The sequence below is a fragment of the Eurosta solidaginis genome, chromosome 2 (genome assembly GCF_040869045.1).
Source record: "Eurosta solidaginis isolate ZX-2024a chromosome 2, ASM4086904v1, whole genome shotgun sequence".
Taxonomy (NCBI): Eukaryota; Metazoa; Arthropoda; class Insecta; order Diptera; family Tephritidae; genus Eurosta; species Eurosta solidaginis.
The window spans coordinates 264,535,607-264,553,970 of record NC_090320.1 but is presented as its reverse complement, the minus strand read 5'-3'; the positions used below and the strand labels follow the sequence as shown (position 1 = coordinate 264,553,970).

Genomic DNA, 18,364 nt, shown 5'->3' with positions numbered 1-18,364 from the left:
AATTAAATTTATTTTCTCTAAGGAAACAAAAGATTTTATTATTTCTGAAACGAACAAAATTTTAGAGGAGGTAAATGCTTTGTTGACAACAAAGTACTTTCTCGAAGAGTGCGAGGTTTATGTAAATCACAACATGCTCCTAACAATGATTGACGGAAATGTTTGCAATGCTTTGACTGAAACTTCTTCCGCACAAAAGTTTTATATTTGTGGTGCCACTCCAAAAGATATGAATGATGAGACAAGGGTTTTTATGCCTAACCCAGGTAAACTTGGTTTTGGCTTGTCTACTCTACATGCCTGGATAAGATGTTTTGAATGCTTGCTTCACATAAGTTATCGTCTCGAAGTAAAAAAATGGCAGCTTAGTAATGAGGCAGATAAATAGAGTGTTAAGCAATGTTCCAACGAAATCCAGAATAAATTTAAAAGTGAACTTGGGTTGATAGTAGATCAACCAAAACCAGGATTCGGCAATACCAATGATGGTAATACTGCTCGAAGGTTTTTCGAAAATTCTGAGGCTAGTGCTGCAATTACGGGATTGGATGTAAAGCCTATTGGTCAACTTTCTGAAAAAGCACAAGAAGCCCGTAACAAAGATTTGAGACGATTCAGGGATGATAACACACAAAAGCAGTCGCGCTTAGCCACGAATAGAGATCTTATGAATATGTTACTTATAACATCGGATCCCTTAGTTAACAGCTTAAGGGAGATACCCAAGAAAAAATTTAAAAGCCTGACTTCAGAAGTCTTACATTTACTGTCTTCCGATTATGTTGAGGAGTCAATAAATACGCCAGTTGTTTCAAGCTTTCACAGTAATGATGCTCATGACCATTCCACAAATGACTCATCGAATGACAGTGACGATAATGAATGGTAACATAATTATAAAAGAAAACTTACGCTATAACTTTTTCCTTGATCAGTAAGTAGTAAAGTAAAGTAAAAAGAAGTAAAATTTTAGAAAAAAATAAGAAAAAAAGCACATATGTCTGAAAAAATATTATACTTGTAATAAATGACTACATATGAAACTGAAAATATCAGAAAATAATTTTGTCCAGCTAGCTTGTTCTACACGAAACATTGTGTAGCGAAGGAAACGTAAAGGCCGAACGAAAATGATAGAGAATACCATTGCTAGATGAAATCGTCAAAAGGCGAATCGTTCGCCTGAGCTGTCGTTCGCAATACAGAATGATGCCCTTAATTTATCACATTTTCAATGTATTTAACCAAAACTTTTTCGACTGCTGAGTGGAATTTCACCCGATCTCAGCCACCGTTTGGAAAACGCCCAATTTAAAATATTTTGACGTGAGCTGGGGCATTTATGCAAAAAATTCTGGAATGGGGCTTTCAGCCGAGATAGGCCGCTCTTCTACTCAGCAGTCATATACGTAACACTCCCATATTGCTACAACAATATGTGCGCAATGAGTTTTTAACTGACGAAGAATTTGATTGTAGTAGCTTAAGTTTTACAATTAAAAATTATAATTTTGTTACATTTCCTCAAGGAAAAGAAAAACGAAAACATTTTAACAGAAATATATCAGCACTCTGATGTTTACGAGTGTACCCTAACTGTACTATTAATTTAGAAGTATTACATACATTTATGACAGCATTTCATTTATAACAACACTTATGAACATCCCGTAACTCGTTTTATTTAGTCTTGAGCATAACTTGCAGGAGATAAATATGTATTAAAATTTCTTTTTATTTCGTTTACTAATTTAGGTGGGAGAGGGAGAACGCATGTAAGTGGGAGTACGAGTGAGAGTAATTATTTGAAAGGGTATACCATATTTGGTGTATAATTCCATATATGTATGAGGTAATTATGGTCGGAGAGATAGAGAGAGCGCTACGAAACTTTGGCACACCTGCTTACCTGCTCCGAATAACTGGTAGCTATCTAAGCAACAGAGTACTCCTTTTTGATACGGATGACCAAGAAATCACAACATCACGGGCGGTGTCCCTCAGGGATCTGTTCTAGGTCCAGCTCTTTGGAATGCGATGTATGACGGTGTGCTACAAATCGACCTTCCCGGAGGCACGGAAATTGTCGGCTATGCAGATGATATTGTCGTAGTAGCAGTGGCCAAGAAACTTGATCTGCTGCAAGCATTATGTAATGACGCCGTGAGAAGAATAAAGGAAGGGCTGACGAACATGGGGCTGGTGATGGCTAGCAATAAGACAAAAGTGGTTCTGGTGAGCTCAAAGCGGACTGCGGATGAGTTGGTCCTAACCATAGGAGATTATCAAATAAATTCAAATCCTTCCAAGAAATATCTAGGAGTAATCATTGACTCAAAATTAACTTTTAGGGAGCACTTCAGGGCGGTGGGGGAGAAAGTTTCTAGAGTTAGTGGAGACCTAACGCGAATAATGCCCAACATCGACGGCCCAGGCGAAGCTACCCGTCAGCTACTATCCAACGTAACAAGCTCTATAATATTATATGCAGCACCAGTATGGCACGGATCTAAACTGGTCCACCAAACAGATATACTAGCAGCCTACCGCATTACTGCTATACGAATAGCATGTGCTTATCGGACGGTGTCCGACGACGCTATCCATGTTTTATCGAGGAAAATTTCATTTCATTTCATTTTTTATTCATTTTCTTTCAAAACAGCATATATGTTACAATAGCGACTTAAATTAAATTAACCATAATTACAGAAAGAAAAGTAAGGCATTCTGTAAAAATATATGTATTTTAGTATCGAATGCCATCTCCGAATAAAATTGAATTCAAAAACATGTAAAATAGTGCGTGGGGTGAAGTTTGATTAAAAATAATAAGTAATAAAATATATTAATACAATATGTACATATATTTTTTTAAGTTCTATGGTTCAGCAAAATTTTGATGTCTTCGTGTGATTTCTCTAGTAGAAAAGATTTAAACTTTCCCAAAAACTCATTCAGATTTCTAGTGACACGTATACATGCAGGCAACGCATTAAAATCTTTACAAGAAAGGATAGTAAAGAAGTTGATGAAGTTGGTTGTTCGAGAGGTCGGGACATACACAAGTCCATATGAGTTTTGCCTCAAGTTATAACTATCCGATACCAGGCTATGTAAATACCCACAGCGAATGAAAAATATCTTTAACGTTTTATAGTAGTACATATGCTTAACAGGAAGAACTTTCAGATCCCTAAACAACTCCATAGAGTGATGAAAACAATCAACATTACATATTTTTCTTATGACCCATTTTTGAATAGTTAGAAGCTGCTGGATTTTATTACCTGCAGCGCCACCCCAACAGGTTATACCGTATTGGAGCTTGGAGTGGACTAAAGCGTAGTAAATAGTTTTAAGTGTTTCGTTTGAACAAACTTTTCTTAAATTGTAAAAATAACGAACGGAAGATCGCAAGTAGGACTTCAAACGAGAAATATGCGTAGACCAACTCAAGTTTTGGTCAACAATAACACCAAGATATTGGAAGTCGTTTACTTTCTCAATAGTGAAGCACTTATTGCAACAATTTACTTCAGCTTTAAACGATGCACAGAACAGAAAATTATTTAGTACAAAACGTTTGCAGTCAGTAGCATGGAATACAATGGCTATGTCAGGTGAGGATTTTGGATGCAAATTGAAATACATCAACTTCATTTTATGGCTGACACAGAGCTTATGTGCTGCAAACCACACTCTTAGCAAATGCACATCGTTATTGATTCCTGCTACTAAATCCAGATAGTTCAATGAACCATAGGCGATAGCAAGGTCGTCAGCGAAGGCTGTTACTTTTCCATACAATGGCAGCGAGAATATTGAATTAAGGTAAATCAAAAATAGAATAGGACCTAAGACAGATCCTTGAGGTACACCTAAGCTAATTGTAACTGGGTTACTTATACTACTTCCAACTTTACTTTTTGAATTCTTCCTGACAAATAAGATTTAAACCAATTATATATAAACCCACGGAAACCCGCAAAATACAATTTGTCTAATAAAATTTGGTGATCAACCATGTCAAATGCATTAGTGATATCAACGAACAGTCCAGCACAGTTCTTTTTATTGTCTAGTTCCCTATATACGTGAGAACAAAAGTCCAGCAGGGCATCTTCTGTTGACCGCCCATATCTGAACCCGAATTGCATTGAGCTGAAATAGTTATTATTGTCAAGAAATGATACGATTCGACCTTTAACCAATCCAGTAGATCTACTCTCAGGAGAATTGGCCGATCTGTATGGCATTGGAATCAGCCGACCATCAGAAGATGCTAAGAAAAGCGTAAGGTCACGAAAAATAGTTAGGTGCAAGAACGGTGGGAAGATTCGAGAAAACGGCGATGGACCTTCATGCTAGCCGGAATATAGCGGAATGGTACGAGCGAAAACACGGCGAACTAAATTACCACCTCAGACAGATATTGAGGGGCACAGCGGCTCCAAGGAATATCTACATAAGCGTGGGATAGAGGAGGATCCTTTCTGTCCACACTGGTCCTCCGAATTGGAAAGCGCAGAACATTTAATATTTCACTGCCCTCGTTTCACGGCGAAAGACTGTATGTAAACAGAGTTTTTAGAGAGAAGCCTTCCATTAGGTATTTAGTTCCACGAATGTGCGGACAAATAGATTGTTGTATTGCTGTGAGTAAGATGGCCTTTATAGTAATGATGAAATTGATGCATGCTGAAAGGGAGCGCAGAGAAATGCGCATAAGAAGTAGTGGCGACTAAATCGCCTTTCCCCTCCGTGACGTTATGCTAAACGGCGTTCCCACGGGGTGCGGACACATGAACAGGATTAGCTTCATTGGGCCACTTGGTGGTAGTGAGCTACCCCCACGTCCAATAAAAAAAAAAGATAGAGAGAGTGGAAGAGTGAGTAAGCATGGGAATTAAAGCAGGAGTGGGAATTAGAGTGGGAGTGAGATTGGGATTGGGTTTGGGAGTGAGGGGCAAAATTACAATGAGGAGGGAGTGTAGATGAAGAGTAAAAGGAAAGGAAAGGAATAAGAAAGGGAAATGGTTGGAAAAGTAGTAAAGTTTTAGTCTGTTCGATGATATGGAGAGTAATAAAAGTAAAGGGAAGTATAGTTTTAAAATACAATGCCAGGACAAAGGTTTCCGGGTACGCTAGTACACGGTTAACAGTTTGAGCCTAAATATCAAACTTTCTTGTTCTATATATGTATATGGCCAAACCAAATTGGCTTCAAATTTAGATTATACCGGTCTTCGCTTAAATGGGTGTGCAGAACTAGGTTACAATTTTAATCCAGAGAGGTCTACAACAGCATCTAAACAAAAAAAAAAATCTAATGGACCGGCTGAACTATCACATCTATGGAACAAAACTGTGGGTGAAAACCAAAAACTAAAAGGTTGGCTATGGTATCGTTATGACTAAGGCGTTATTCTATGACTTACCGATTACGTTGACTTTCATAGAGTTGGTTGGATCAGCTGTTTTACACGGAGTTTGCCAGGGCCTCAAAGTAGTTGTTCCGCAATTTTCTTTTTATCTTATGATATATTCATACACGGGAGAACTTTACAGTCGTGATCAAATTTTGGTCTCAAAATTTAAAGCATTTAACTTAAGACATACGTACCAATTTCCTAGCATACAATAAAAAGTATTTATTTACTCGCAATCATAACAGTTTATTTGTACATGATATATATAAGAAATCATATATAAAATGATACATGATATATAAAGAAATATCGACTGTTGAGTGGAATGTCACCATATCTCAATTCGAAGACGACCTATCTCACAATGTTTCGAAATTCGATGTTCTGTCGAGTATGGGTGATATTCCACTCAACATGAATTTATAACAACTCCAAAGATGTATGGAAACTTATAAATTCTCTAACTTTTCGATTTCTTAAATCTGTAAATACATTCGGAATATCGGAGTCACTACCAAGGTAGTGCGCCACCGCACAAAGTTTGCCATTCACAAGCGCCCCTGCTCCAGAATCTCCATTACGCAGCATACTTCGACATCCAGCACAAATGGTTGAGTCTGGTAGAGCAAACGACGATATACGGTTCTTGCATTCATCCTTTTGTATTATAGGCATTCTAACAGTTTCAAGATAAGGAGATACATTTTTACTCCATCCACTCACTTTCATATCACTGCCCGGTTCTAATATGGTATTGGCATTGCAAATCTTTACAAAACTTACAAAATTATCCTTCCATTGAAATTCTTCAAACACTTTAAGCACAGCTATTTTCATAATTAGTGGTGCTTCCTTATTCGCAAAATCAATAAATATATCGCACACTGTGCGTTGTTGAACACCTCGTTTGTTTAATTCAGTTATATCGTTTTCACCAACTAGAATGGCGAGATCGTACTTTTCTTTATTGTATACGCAGTACGCATCTGTAAGCACCCAATCCTTAGAGATAATGGAACCAACACAAATATAACTGAAATGACTAAATATTGATACGGTATGGTTGCTGTCCTTTATTCGTATAAGGTTTCCATTAACGCGAAACTCCGCGTTCGCATTGGATGAAAAGTAGTGTAGAACGACAAAGACGATAGCGAAAAGATTTCTTGAATTCATTTTAATTTAAGAACTTTTTTGTTACTTTTTAAGTATAAACTACATCGAAATTAGTTTTGTGGGCGCTATTTATACCCAACTGAGCAATGTGGATAAAAAATAAGCAAAAATCGTTCATTCAAACTTTCAGAAATTTTAAATAACAACAATACATTTTAATTAAAGTCAATGCTACACAACAAAAAATCTTGTTTGTTTTCACTCGGTCCATTATAAATGAAATAAACAAATAAATGCAAGGCGCGATAACCTCCGAAGATATTTTAGGCCGAGCTTATTGTCCAATTTGCATCGTGCTTCTTTTAATTGTTCCTATAAATTGGAGGAACGACACGTACATGCTTTTACGTCGACTCCGAACGGCATCTGCAAGGTAGATGAGTTTTCACTGAGGAGCTTTTCATGGCATAAATACATTCGGAGTGTATGCTACACACTTCTGAGAGACAACGTCGATTAGAAAAAGTTTTTTCTAATTAAAAAACTTTTTTCTTCATTTTTGAAGTTACTCTACCGGGGATTTGAACCCAAGACCGTCGGGGTGGTAGCAGAGCATTCTACCATAATACCACGGCGGCCGCCTCGATCAAATATAGCTTGCGGAAATTTTTGGGTAATACAATAAGCCTAATAAGCTTAATAACTCTAATGGAAATTTTTAATTAGCTAAACAAATTGAATTAATTTACGCATTTACCAGCGAAACGAAATGAACGTGGCTTTGGCAAAACATTTTGCTTCACTTTTTCAAAAGAAAACTTCTATAGTAATTGTTTGTTTATATATATGTATATTTGAAGAGTTGAGTTGTGTTATTAAATTAATATCTGTAGAATGGCTGTATTTTTAGTGAACAAATACAAAAAAGTACAAGGGGTTCACTTAATTAGTTTATCTGTATCCAAACTGCTAATAGTTTCTATTGTATACTGCCAAAAAAAAACCGGTTTGGGAGAAGAGCACAAAATTCTGTACAACAACACTGTTCGAACTTAAATGGGCTGATATAAACAATATCTTTTGTTAAGTGTTAATAAGGCGTTAATTTGTTGTAGATTTGAACGTCTGTTCGTCGTTCACATATTCGTAAAACTAACCGCGTCCCAGTGCGCACGATATGCCAAGATATGATTTTGAAAAAAATAACGAGATCGTCCAGAAAATAATATTTAAATGGTCCCAACAAATCGCGAAATACTCGCAGTCACGGAGATAAGCACACGGTGATAAACGGAAGGAAGGATATAGTGGAGTTCTTAAAGGAGGATACAATACTTCCCTGAAACACTTTCTTTTTTTTAATGATCTTGAAAACAGCGAACAGATCCGCCGATAATTAAAAAATATTGGGTGACAGTTCTTCAGATATAATTCCCTAAACAATCGTGAAATACTTTCGAACAGAATCTTGAAAACTATATGGAGTTAGTTCCCATAAGGTGTCGGCAGTATTATTACGTAAACAATCCAGAAACGGATCCAAACAGCCCCAAGGAGATCTCGAACACAGTCTCTCAACGGTCCCGAAATAGTCTTAGAAAATTTTAAATAGTCCCAAAAATGTTCCTCAAATAATACCGAAACGGACCTTTAATAATCTCAAAGTATCTAATCTATAAAAGTTCAGAAACTATTTCGAGCACAATCCCGAAACAATCCTGAGGTATTCTGAAAGTAGTCCCGAAAAGATTGCAAACGCGGTTTTGAACTGGCGCAAAATTCAGTTCTGATTATAGCTTACGATTTCTTCTCGAACACAAGCGAGATTTTCGAGACCAGAGAATTCGACTTCTCGCGATATTCTCGTGACTCGAAATACTCGTAAATCTTGCGAGCTTCTCGACATTAACTCAATTGCTGTATGGACATTATTTATACACTTGCTTTTTTTACTTGAGAATTTTATTATTATTATTATTTTTTTTTTGATTATATTGCTTTCCCATGACATTTCACTCAAAACATCTTTATTATACATATAATTTTGTTCACAATATTTTATTTGTTTAACGAAACCTCGAGAACACGGCTTCTCGCGAGATTCTCGAATCTCGAAATGCTCGTAATACTCGCTAGCTTCTCGACTTTCAATTCTAGCGAGATTCTCGAAATACTCATAATACTCGCGAGCTTCTCGGCTTTCACTTCAGTGGCTGCATTGGCAATACTCTACACATTTCAGGGTTTTTTAGTTGTGGGTTTATGGAAATTTTCGCTTGCGTTCCAGGAGAAATCGTAAGCCCTATATAAAACAACCAATGAATCGATTACATTGAATGTCGAGAAGCTCGCGAGCCTTACGAGTAATTGGAGACTCGAGAATCTCGCGAGAAGGCGAGACTCGCGAGAAATCTCTTCTCGAACAAGTTCGAAAAATCGTAAGCTCTATCTAATATCCCAAACTGTCTTCATATAATGTCGCGAGTACGAAAGTGGTCCCTGAATGATGCCGAAATTGTCCTGCAAGTAACCAGAAGACACAATCTTTTAGACCAACATCTATATAAACCTTGAACCGTGCATACATATATTATAAATGTAAATTTTGGGATGTTCGATGTCTGGATGAACCAAAGTAATAATGACTTAGGAAAACGGTTGTTGGGGGAGAGGGAATGCAACCGTTCACTTCGCCATAATTTCTAGACCTTGACCTATGTGATCTATGTATGTGGTCATATATTAATATAATTGGCCGTAGTTATAGTCAAAGTAAAATAGAGTTTTATCGGTTTTAAAATGCTTCTAAATTAAGCATCATTTTAAGTCTGTTATAGTCAAAATAAACACTATTTTATCTTTAAAAAAGTATTTTAAATTTAAAATAACATGAGAGATTTAAGCTATTAAATGCGTAAAACTTTAATGGAAGGGAAATAAAAAGAAAATAAAAAAATGTTAAACATTTCCTTTATATAAATGGACAAAATCAGCGAAAAATGTTTCCTTATATAAAGGTATATTCTTGATGAACTTTGATTTTAAAATTTTGACATAAATAAATATAAAAAATGTAAGGCGCGATAACCTCCGAAGAGATTTTAGGCCGAGCTTCTCTTCCAATTTGCGTCGTGCTCCTCTTGATTTTCCCTACAAATTGGCCGGACGGGACCTAAATGTTTTATGCCGACTCCGAACGGCATCTGCAAGGCAGATGAGCTTTCACTGAGAGCTTTTCATGGCAGAAATACACTCGGAGCGCTTGCCAAACACTGCCGAGGGGCGACCCCACTTAGAAAAATTTTCTTCGAATTGAAAAACCTTATTTCTAAAATTTTGATGTTGCTTTTCCCGGGTGTGAACGCAGGGAATACGGTGTGATAGGCGGAGCATGCTACCATCACACCACGGTGGCTGTAGAAATTGTAAAAATATTTATGAGAAATAAAAATATATAAGTGGAGTGCACATTACGTGGATTGGAAAGTTGACAGAAAATAAGTCAATTTATCAATATATAGTCAATTAGCAGGTGGCGGATGTAAGCAGTTTCTCGCTCTAATGCCGCCATCTTAAACGCCCTTAGAAATAATAATATGGTCGCTTTACAAAAATCCTTTTTTATTCAGAGGACAAAATGTATGTAACACCTTACCAATTGCTTTCTCTGAAAAATTTTACAACCGCATCACTTTTTTTCTCAAATTCCGCTTTGTGTTGACTTTTCTATCATTCAAATGTGTGACAATTCCCATTTAATAATTTTGTTTGATATTAATGAACACAAAAGTTTGCTGAATGCAATTAAAATTTCACAAAAATCATTGTAATAATATTCAAATCCAAACGAAATGTCCGACGCCGCAGGCAGCTGGTGTTTAATTGAGAGCGATCCAGGTGTATTTACGGAATTAATACGTGAATTTAAATGTGAGGGCATTCAAGTGGAGGAGATTTGGAGTTTAGATCCTGACCTATTTAAAGACCTCGAACGCATACATGGGCTCGTTTCCTTTTTAAATGGGTTCGGGATGATGAATCATCTGGATCTGTTGTACGCGATGATAGTCTAGATAATATATTCTTTGAAAAGCAAGTCATTAACAATGCATGCGCAACACAGGCAATACTTAACATTCTGTTGAACTGTGACCATGAAGACATTAAGCTGGGACCAACACTTACTGAATTCAAAGAATTTTCCCAATCCTTTGATCCTTATACAAAAGGCTTTACTCTAAGTAATGCACCAAAAATTCGCTCAGTGCACAACTCGATTGCTCGATGTTATGGACACGCATCTTCTATGGAGTAGCGAGGAAGGCAGTCGACATGATCTAGTGGTGCACTGTGGCTAGTCATGTCGGCTGACCGAACGGGAAACGACCGGTTACTATATCTAAAAACTAAAACAAACCAAAACAAGTAAGGACGGGACTGTCTTCGGATGTGCCGAAGACTTTATACCTTTCATGAATGGGGCTGAACAGTAATCTTATCCCGTTCGTAATCTCCAAATAATCGGATGTATAAGATAAGAAATATATAGTGAACAGATGTACATACCTAAACGATTTTTAAGATAAATATAAAATAAAAAATGGCAAAAAACCCCCTTATCTGAACGATCGGTTGTATCGTATATATATTATATATAGCTCCGATCGAAATAATTTTTTCATGAAATCTTCTATGATATATTAGATTAAATATCTCCAAGTTTAACGTTTTTATACTCAGTTGAGCAGAGCTCACAGAGTATATTAACTTTGATTGGATAACGGTTGGTTGTACAGGTATAAAGGAATCGAGATAGATATAGACTTCCATATATCAAAATCATCAGTATCGAAAAAAAATTTGATTGAGCCATGTCCGTCCGTCCGTCCGTCCGTCTGTCCGTTAACACGATAACTTGAGTAAATTTTGAGGTATCTTGATGAAATTTGGTATGTAGATTCCTGGGTACTCATCTCAGATCGCTATTTAAAATGAACGATATCGGACTATAACCACGCCCACTTTCTCGATGTCGAAAATTTCGAAAAACCGAAAAAATGCGATAATTCATTGCCAAAGGCGGTTAAAGCGATGAAACTTGGTAGATGGGTTGACGTTATGACGCAGAATAGAAAATTAGTAAGATCTTGGACAATGGGCGTGGCACCGCCCACTTTTACAAGAAGGTAATTTAAAAGTTTTGCAAGCTGTAATTTGGGAGTCGTTGAAGATATCATGATGAAGTTTGTCAGGAGCGTTACTACTATTACTATATATGTTCTAAATAAAAATTAGCAAAATTGGATGAAGAACACGCCCACTTTTTAAAAAAAAATTTTTTTAAAGTAAAATTTTAACAAAAAATTTAATAACTTTACAGTATATAAGTAAATTATGTAAACATTCAACTCCAGTAATGATATGGTGCAACAAAATACAAAAACAAAAGAAAATTTCAAAATGGGCGTGGCTCCGCCCTTCTTCATTTAGTTTGTCTAGAATACTTTTAATGCTATAAGTCGAACAAAAATTTACCAATCCTTCTCAAATTTGGTAGGGGCATAGATCCTATGACGGTAAACCTAATGCCCACTCCCTCTTAAAATGCTCAGTAACAACTTTCGTTTGATACCCATATCGTACAAACATTCTAGAGTCACCCCTGGCCCACCCTAATGGCGATATCTCGAAAAGGTGTCCACCTATAGACCTAATGTCCACTCCCTCTTAAAATGCTCAGTAACACCTTTCGTTTGATACCCATATCGTACAAACATTCTAGGGTTACCCCTGGCCCACCCAAATGGCGATATCTCGAAAAGGCGTCCACCTATATACCTAATGCCCACTCCCTCTTAAAATGCTCAGTAACACCTTTCGTTTGATACCCATATCGTACAAACATTCTAGAGTCACCCCTGGCCCACCCTAATGGCGATATCTCGAAAAGGCGTCCACCTATAGACCTAATGCCCACTCCCTCTTAAAATGCTCAGTAACACCTTTCGTTTGATAGCCATATCGTACAAACATTCTAGAGTCACCCTTGGTCCACCTTTTTGGCGATATCTCGAAAAGGCGTCCACCTATAGAACTAAGGATTACTCCCTTTTAAAATACTCATTACCACCTTTCATTTGATACCCATATCGTACAAACACATTAGAATCACCCTGGCCCACCCTAATGGCGATATCTCGAAAAGGCGTCCACCTATAGACCTAATGCCCACTCCCTCTTAAAATGCTCAGTAACACCTTTCGTTTGATACCCATATCGTACAAACATTCTAGAGTCACCCTTGGTCCACCTTTATGGCGATATCTCGAAAAGGCGTCCACCTATAGAACTAAGGATTACTCCCTTTTAAAATACTCATTACCATCTTTCATTTGATACCCATATCGTACAAACACATTCTAGAGTCACCCCTGGTCCACCTTAATGGTGATATCTCGAAAAGGCGTCCACCGATAGACCTAAGGCCCACTCCCTCTTAAAATGCTCAGTAACACCTTTCATTTGATACCCATATCGTACAAACAAATTCTAGAGTCAGCCGTGGTCCACCTTTATGGCGATATCCCTAAATGGCGTCCATCCATAGAACTATGGCCTACTCTCTCTTAAAATACTCTTTAATACCTTCCATTTGATACACATGTCATACAGCCACATTCCAGGGTTACCCTAGATTCATTTTCCTACGAGGTGATTTTCCTTATTTTGTCTCCATAGCTCTCAACTGAGTATGTAATGTTCGGTTACACCCGAACTTAGCCTTCCTTACTTGATATATTGGAAATTAAGGGAGAAATGGCCAAAAATCTTTCTATCTCAACGATCGGCTGTATGGGATATAACTATATATAGCTCCGGTCAAAGTAATTTTTTCAGGATGTCTTCTATGATATATTAGAGTATATATCAGCGAGTTTCACGTTTATACTTTCTAAATTGCGGCAGGAATGGCCAAAATCGTCTTATCTGAACGATCGGTTGTATGGGACATATATGTTATAGTGGTCCGATCCTACCGGATCCGACAAATGTCTACTATAATACAAAAATACATCTTTGTACCAAATTTCATTGAGATATCTCAAAATTTGAGGGACTAGTTTGCGTTCAAACAGACAGACCGACGGACGGACAGACGGACATGTCTATATCAACTCATTTCGTCGCCCTGATCAATTCGGTATACTTAATGATGAGTCTGTCTTCTATATTTCTCAACGTTACAAACATCGGACCAAAGTTAATATACCATTTCGTGTTCATGAAAAGTATAATAAGGCCGAATATACATAGGGGGCGCCGCGGTTGTTGTTGCAACGCCCGGTGCTTATCCCATCCTCATCCATGGCCACAGACGCACCTGCATTTCTGTGGACCCTTACCTGAAATACCTACGTGCCTTCTAGATTAATAAGCATTCCCATTTTTACATTACAAATTTTATTCAAAGTACATCATAAAGCAATTCAGTGAAAACTTATTAATTACGTACATGACAATACATGCTATACAACAAAACCTATACTATGGCTTATTCAAAATATTATAAGGAAAACCCTAAGCAAAAGAAAAAAACTCAAGGTTATGTGTATTTAGAAATGTGAGAATCTGACTGGCATACCAATTAATGGACGTTAATATTAATTGTATGGTGTGAAAGAAGGTCCTTTGGATTTGGGCGCAGTATCTTCCGAACAAAATTGGTTTGATGCTGTACGCCCAATAATTGAGAAACGTATGCAAAAATATAGCGAACGTGAAATACATTTTAATCTTATGGCCCTAGTGGCAGGTAGATTGAAAATATATCAGCAGACAATCGATAAAATGATGGCGACTGCTGACGATGCTATGGATACAGGAGATGGTGAAGAGCATCAGACGGAAATAAGGAAATTGCGTTCAAAAATTGAATATGAAGTGGAAAATCGGAAATGCTATATTTACCATTCATAATCGAATTACTTGAAATTGTGGGAGAGCAAGGTCAATTAATGCCCATATATGAAAAGGCGAAGCAAAGAAGTATAGAAAGAGAAGTTGCTGTATCTAAATGCAAATCTTAACCGCTGCGAAATGTATCTATTGACTGGATTTGAAAATCTTGAACTTTGATTCTTTTGTCATTATATTGCTATTGGTTCGCGCAATTTCGCAACTAGTTGTCGTTGTTTTTGTAGCAGTGCTTCGCCCCACCCAATAGGTGCGACCAATCACAAATTGTTATCAATGTCCTCTAACGGGAGTCCAAGGAAACTTGCTGTTTCAACAGGGCTGGACCAGAGTGAGAGGTGTGTTAGAAGGGTTGGTTCCACATTGCAATTAAAGAGATGGTTGGTGTCATGTGGGGACACATTGCAAGCAGGACATACATACATTATGTATGTTGGGGTTGATTCTGGATAAGTAAGAGTATAACCTGTTACAGTACTCAGATCGAAGTTGAGCTAGAGTGCCGCGCTTTTCCTTAGGGAGAGTGCTTTCCTCCTCTGCTAGTTTTGGGTATTGTTCTTTAAGTACTCGATTCACCGGGTTCTCAGGTGCTGTATTTCCTCATAAAGCTTACCCCTTAAGCTCCTGTGCGGTGTAGCCTCATCAATCAGATAAGAAATAATCACGTGTAATATATTTGTTAATATATATGGCAAGAAGTTGCCAAATAATCGAGCTATACGAAAAGATGTTTCAATATCAATATAAAACCGGTAATAATTGTTTAAAATATATTTTTACAGCTTTCCTTGTAGGTTTTGTGATGATAGAAGGACGGATATTTCATGTTCAGATATGGTTCCCAGTGCATTACGTGAGGCTTCGTTGTGCAGGCTGAAAATTGCAACAACGGAGCCAAATTCACCTTGTTTTCATATGGTGGCGTTCACGTCGCTAAGGACGAATTACATATATCAGGGCGGGGGCAAAACTTGCTTTATCTATCGTGCCTATTGGACGAATATATTGTCAGCATTTTCCGTGACGAATATAATAACCAGTTCGGCGGTGGCATCATTCCCGTCAACGAACCGGAAATTTTAAATGTGTGACCTCAAATCATAGGTGTTCAAAAGTTTTCCGTAGTTAGCACCACAAGTGGCAGTATCCGAGGCTTTTATGGTTGTTTGGTTGCTTTATATACCCTGTTAGTGTTTAACTCAAAACCATTTGGTTAGGTCAATATACCTCCTGATATCCTTTATTGAGCATTTTGATACCGCCCTTAAATCGGATAGCACAAAACTGGCTTATGTTCGGGACATAATGCTCCTTGGGGCTAAAGCTCTCGCAGGGAATATGCGTGACTTTTTCCTATCAACCGTCCTCACAACAGCTCTCACTCTTACACCTGCGTTGAAGGAGATTTCAATACTTTCCATGTGTAGGCTGAACAGCCTGCGCCCTGTGATTGTGGATGTGATCCTTAATATCTCTTTGCTAGATATAATCAGTTGAAACTTTATTTTCTGATCGTAATCAGACTAAATTTGATTGTTGGTTTTATACAAGTCCGTAGTAAGCAATTTCGGGTTTCTTGAGATTGGTAAGTATGTCACTATTGATCAGTATAGCTGATGGACCGTCAGCCGCATTGCTCAACCAATGTTTCGTTGCCGTCAATATTCCTGTGAACGAGTAATCAATTGAGAAGTGGGCGCATTATATTACACTTTTCTACAGTATCCCGATTAATGTACAAGTCATACATCCATGATGGTCATTCCAGGTAATGGCTATCAGAAGCTTGTGTGGAAGGGTTCGTATAACCTAGAAGGTTGAACTTGGTCACATCAATTTGTTTCCGAGATACTTCTGCTATTACCTTAATGGCACTTGCCGGAACGTACCGGATCTATATCCGGAAAAGGATTATCAACACCGATAAAGTTACCCAAAACCTTCGGGGAGTATCTTTTATCGTTAAGACAAAAACAATAACAATGTATGCTATGTAATGTAGATGTAATGTTGTTTAAAACAACGCTCTTTGTGCACAAGGCAATGTCCTGGACAGGCATATGGGAAATTGTAGCACCGCACTTAAAATCTGTACTGTCAGCGAAGGCTTGCATAGATGTGTAGTCTTGTGGCCGATGATCCCTTTGGCGCCAAACCCCTGCCTACAGTTGACCTTAGCGTTGAATTGTAATGGTGGGTGACCAACAATGAATCTTCTCACAGCGGAAACTTCTAAGGTTTACGGGATAAAGACTGAAATTCAGAAGTTCAACTTATATCCAACGTAATTTATATACCTGTCGTCTTTTTCGTCCTACTATTGCATGTTGTTAAATTTTTCCACCACTCCGCGGGAAGGACCAGGTGGAAAACGATTTAAACTCCCTTGGTGTGACTAATTGGCGCCAGTTGGCAGAGCCAAGAAGCGGCTGGCGCACCTTGTAGGACGGCCGTAACTATTTAAACGGTTAAACGCCAATTAAGGAAGTTATACTACAGGACAGGGGTGGACTGCTAATGCCCGTTCAAAACTGTCAGGAGCGTGTTCAAAAGACACGATTTTGCCTCGGTATTTAAATCCGAGTAATGACCCTCAACTTCTCCAAGACTAGGAGTAAGATACATAGTCTTTTGTCGCAGGAACCCCTTCAGCAAGAAATTTAAATAGTTTTTTGTTTTGAAAATATCTTTTGACATTAGAAAAGTCTTTACTTTCAGGTTATTGATATCGAGGTCAAAACAAACCTTTTGAAACCTTTTTGCGACATTTTTGGCAGCGGTTTAGCAGTCGATCTCTGTCCTAGATTATTACCAGCAAAATCTATAAGCTGCAAGCGGTTCAAAAATTAATAAAGCAAATTTAATTTCATAGTTTTATCATAAAATTGCATTAAAATCAAGCTACATCTATATTCTATCATTATTTAAAAAGTATTAATTTAAGTACTATTTCAAAAGGAGCAATATTTTATGCCCCCATTCTCGTGTGCTTCCAAAATACAAGCCGGAGCTAAGGGGGGTCGATTTGACAGCTGTCAAAACATCCTCCAACTTCTATCATTACATTATGGTCAATTAATTGCGCACCGCCTTCATATTTTTATTTCTCGTAAATATTTTTACAATTTCTATGTCAAAATTTTAAAACCAAAGTTCAGCAAGAATATATTTTTCGTTGATTTTTCCAATTTATATCAAGAAAATGCTTAGAATTTTTATACCTTTCATGTAACTGAATGGTATATTAACTTTGTCACGAATCTCAAAATTGTAAGTCTTTAAAGGAAAATAGATAGACCCGCCAACAAGTATACCGAAATGATCAGGATGACAAGCTGATTTGATTTAGCCATGTCCGTCGGTCCCTCTGACCGTCTGTGTGTTTGTATGCAAAGTAGTCCCTCAATTTTTGAGATATCTCGATAAAATTTGGTGAGCGGGTATACTTAAGTGTCGGTTTAGACATTTGCCGGAATCGGCCGGATCGCACCACTATAGCATATATCCACCAAACATCCGATTTTTCAGAAAAGAAAATTTTTGTCATATCTTCCTCAATTTACCAGATTGAAGCATCAAACTTCACCATATGCTTTCGCATATTGTACATATTGTTGTCTGAAAAAATGGATGACATCGGCCATATATATAGCATATATTCCCCTCAACTGGTTTTTCAGATAAGCGACTTTTCGTAATTACTGCCACATTTTAACAGCTAGAAGCTTCAAATTTCACCGAATGCTTACGTATAGAGCATTCATTGTTATCTGGAAAAATGTTATAGATCGGTGGTATAAATGGTATATATCTGATACAACCGACTGTTCAGATAAGCTACT

The 18,364-nt window shown here is 37.5% G+C and overlaps 1 protein-coding gene and 2 pseudogenes across 3 annotated transcripts in view; all 3 read left to right on the top strand.

Annotated features, from left to right (window-relative positions):
- LOC137240155 (ubiquitin carboxyl-terminal hydrolase isozyme L5-like) overlaps nt 1–889 on the top strand; it is a 55,817-nt pseudogene extending 54,928 nt beyond the window's left edge.
- Nucleotides 1–18,364, top strand: part of Pde1c (Phosphodiesterase 1c) — a 704,757-nt gene that overhangs the window by 402,734 nt on the left and 283,659 nt on the right. The gene's annotated exons all lie outside the window — the stretch shown is intronic.
- Nucleotides 10,400–14,635, top strand: LOC137240151 (ubiquitin carboxyl-terminal hydrolase isozyme L5-like; annotated as a pseudogene).